This window comes from Ranitomeya imitator, chromosome 1 (genome assembly GCF_032444005.1).
Source record: "Ranitomeya imitator isolate aRanImi1 chromosome 1, aRanImi1.pri, whole genome shotgun sequence".
NCBI lineage: Eukaryota > Metazoa > Chordata > Amphibia > Anura > Dendrobatidae > Ranitomeya > Ranitomeya imitator.
In genome coordinates, this window is record NC_091282.1 from 179,669,068 (window position 1) to 179,673,167 (window position 4,100).

The 4,100-nt window shown below is 46.8% G+C and overlaps 1 long non-coding RNA gene across 2 annotated transcripts; it reads left to right on the top strand.

The window, feature by feature from the left end:
* The first annotated feature begins 491 nt into the window (after positions 1-491).
* LOC138657670 (uncharacterized) lies at positions 492-1,350 on the top strand. Of its 2 annotated transcripts, XR_011317124.1 has the most exons (4): positions 492-731; positions 820-872; positions 946-1,005; positions 1,145-1,350. It is a non-coding gene; the product is annotated as an uncharacterized lncRNA (long non-coding RNA). The 2 variants fall into 2 exon arrangements; XR_011317123.1 differs by having other exon boundaries at positions 492-872.
* The last annotated feature ends 2,750 nt before the right edge of the window (positions 1,351-4,100 follow it).

The following is a 4,100-nucleotide window of genomic DNA, read 5'->3' on the forward strand; positions in this document are numbered from 1 at the left end:
TTTCTCCAAATCCAGACATACTGTAGCACAGCTCAAATTCCAAGTGATTGAACATGTCCCTCGCCCCAGAAGAGGGGGCGATCATGTTAAACTTCTCAAAGCACGTGAAACCCATTGGATTTATAAACTTGACACATTGGCCCCCAAAGGGCTCAATAGGGAGATCGATTGGTTAATATGAGCCTTGTTATATTCTCTAATTATTTTACCTTCCTTTCTTTTCAGACCCGTTAACATATGACTGTACAGCATCCACTAAATCTAGTATAGGTGAGTCACCTCAGCCCGCCCCCCGCCCCCAACCCCACCCCCGACCCCATTGTATTCTGTTTTGCCTTTTGTTCCCCTGGAGTATTTAGTATGTAGTAGCATTTTTTACATATAATAGTCAGTCCTTAATTTCTTTTTTTTCCCCCAGTGGTGTTAGATACCGAGCTTTACATTACTATTTCTTAACCTCCGGGTCTCTATACATGCCTATACTGCTTGTAACTGCACCATACAGCCTCCTAACCTGAGCTACGAGCGGCACCTAGTTACAAGGTTGCCACAACAGCAGCTGCATATGCACACTGAGGCTCCACACAATAGCGTTACGTCACTTCCGGTTTGCGCTACTCACTTCCGGTTCGGCGGTGTCTTAACTAACACACGCCGTCCCTGCCACAGACCTGACACACGCTGCTACTGAGCACAGCGCGGGAGCGCCGCTCTTAATGCCGATATTACAGGTAAACATCGTACAACAGGTTTCAGTTTCTCTAGGCGCATATTAGACATCTACAGGTATATTACATACATACTGTTTGCCTCTATCAGGTCCACAATATCCGAAGGGAGCCTCATTTAGAGTACTGAGTGCAGTATCCAAGGTATTTTATCAGTTCCTAGGAGCGCTATGTCTTTACCTTATACCATCTAATTCTATATCACTGTTCCCTGCAGCTCACCACTGGGATTCTCCTAATTTCCCCCATCTGTACACTATCTTGTGCCTGAAATAAGGTAATCATTTATGCTATTGTGGGATTGACTTGACCTTTTATGATGTTTCTCTTATGTGGTGTGTTGCAACGCACTGCCTCTCTCCAATTATGTCTGTATCCTTCTATGCTGGCACTGATTGTATCATCCCTACCCACAGGATACACAACTTACCCAGACATTTGATTCCCTGGTCAGCTTTTCTATGGACGTCCTTATACGTTTGTGTTGGTGGGCACCTCCCTCCTTATCCTTGACGTTTAGGACAACCAATCGCATTTACAATGTATTATTATGTATTGTTTTGTTATTTTATTTATTTTATTTATGTTATTTATTTTATTTCTGTGTTGCATATTTCTTTTTTCCACAGCGAATACGTGACAAAGCCTCGTTTAGTAGGTGTCGGAAAGTAGGCTGCATTAGGCCTAAAAAATGGGGAATGGGGTGGAGAGAGATGGTGTGTTACACTCCAAGGTGTTCCCCAGGTTTCCTTGCCATTGCTTCGGTCTTCCGACTCTCGTTTAGTAGTTGTAGAAAAGTACACTGCATTAGGCCTAAAAAATGGGTATGGGGTGGAGAGAGATGGTGTGTTACACTCCAAGGTGTTCCCCAGGTTGCCTTTCCTGAGCTTCGATCTTCATGCTCTCGTTTAGTAGGTGTCGGAAAGTAGGCTGCATTAGGCCTACAAATTGGGTATGGGGTGGAGAGAGATGGTGTGTTACACTCCAAGGTGTTCCCCAGGTTTCCTTGCCATTGCTTCGGTCTTCCGACTCTCGTTTAGTAGTTGTAGAAAAGTACACAGCATTAGGCCTACAAAATGGGTATGGGGTGGAGAGAGATGGTGTGTTACACTCCAAGGTGTTCCCCAGGTTGCCTTTCCTGAGCTTCTATCTTCAGGCTCTCATTAAATTGTGGTTAAATGGAACAACTGCATTTGGCGTACTAGTTGGTTTGGGGCCTACTATCGGTGTCTGCCACTCCTTGCTGTTCTCCTGGTTTCCTGTCCTGAAATACCATTTTCAGCCTCTCGTTAAGTAGTTGTTAATGTTAGACTGCATTTGGCCTACTAGTTGGGTTGGGGCCTACTATCGGTGTCTGCCACTCCTTGCTGTTCTCCTCCACTGAACAAAGCTGTGCCGCCTGTTTACTACGGTTGCCAATTTTGAACTGCATTTCGACTACTTACTGATTTGGCCCTACTCTCTGTGTCAGCCTCTCATTCCAGTTGTCCTCCACTGCAATGCCCCCTGGTTATTCCTGTGTTACCAATTTTGAACTGCATTTAGCCCACTTTCTTCTTTGGGCCTATATCTGTGTTTCCACTTCATCGTGCCCATTGCCCAGCCAGTGATAGATGAGTCTGCTGGTACATTGACCCATAACGCAACATTCCCCGTGCACGCTACACAACAACATTGTGACCCTGCTGAAAGTCAGGTTGCTCTTCCCGCATACCATACCACCTTACACGGGGACAAAGAGGAAGGTGCAGATGAAAGTGCAGGTTCCTTCATCAGGTGGGGGGAGGAATACTAGTTGGCGACGTCACTGGCACAGGGCCTCTCATAGTACGCAAAAGTGTTGCTGCCGGTGGGAGGCGCCCCCGCCGTGCAAACACACCGCTGTACTTTGAGGGGCCCTGTGCCAGTGCCAATGCCAACGAGTGGGCCCCCCCTGCTTGCTCAGGTTCACAGCACTTGCAAAGTTGAAATACTTACCTCTCCCTGCTCCACTGCCGTGACGTGGTCCAGATTTCCTGGGCCCACTAATTACTTGAACCAGCCCTACCCCCCACAACTTTAGCCAAATGACCCCCAATTTCAAATGCCTTCCAATTATTATAAGGTAAATTACGCTTGACAAGCTTCATTAAGAAGAATGGATGGTTTTGACATTAAAATGGGCACTCTAGGTTTTTTCCTGGCCCCCACTCACTGCCGACTATGCTGCCCCATTGACTTGCATTGGGTTTCGTGTTTCGGTCGATCCCGACTTTACGTCATAATCGGCCGATTTCACTCGACCCGACTTTGGACATAGTCGGGTTTCGCAAAACCCGGCTCGACTCTAAAAAGGTCAAGGTCGCTCAACTCTAGCCACGATCAGTGTTTGCACCGTCCAACTCTGTGTAACCCCTTAGATGCTGCTGTCAATAGTGACTACATCATTATAAATGGTTAACAGAGTGTGGGGCTTCCTATTTAACCAAATTGGTGCCCTCAGATCATGATTTTGTGGTCCTGATGTTTACGATGGCAATTCATGACCAAATAGCTGCCTTAGAGTCTGATGGCTGTAGTAATCTGTTCTGAAGTTGGAGGCATTTTGGTGGTAAAAATACACATTTTCATTCCTATCATGCCACTTTGCATTAATTCCTGTAAAGCACCTAAAGAGTTAATAAACTACCTGACTGTAGGGTTGAGCGAAACGGGTCGGCCATTTTCAGAAGTCGCCGACTTTTGGCAAAGTCGGGTTTCATGAAACCCGACCCGACCCCTGTGTGGGGTCGGCCATGAAGTCGGCGATCTTCTGAATCTGGTATCGGAATTCCGATCCCGAGTTCTCATATGTTTGCAATATTGGAAATCGGTATCGGAATCCATATTTAAGTGTAAAATAAAGAATTAAAATAAAAAATATTGCTATACTCACCCTCTGACGCGCCCTGGTACTAACCGGCAGCCTTTCTTCCTTCGAATCAGCGCGTGAAGGGCAAGGTCCTTCAAGCGCTGATTCTTAGGAAGGAAGGCTGCTGGAAGAAGCAGGGCGCGTCCGAGGGTGAGTATATACCTAATAGGAATATACTCACCCTCGGACGCGCCCTGCTTCTTTCCGGCAGCCTTCCTTCCTAAGAATCAGCGCTTGCAGGACCTTGCGGTGACGTCGCGGCTTGTGATTGGTCGTGCGAGCGGTCACATGGGCGGTCGCGCGACCAATCACAAGCCGCGACGTCATCTAAGGTCTTTCACGCGCTGATTCGAAGGAAGTTTCCGGTTAGTACCAGGGCGCGTCAGAGGGTGAGTATAGCGATATTTTTTATTTTAATTCTTTATTTTACACTTAAATATGGATCGCAGGGTCTGAAGGAGAGTTTCCTCTCCTTCAGACCC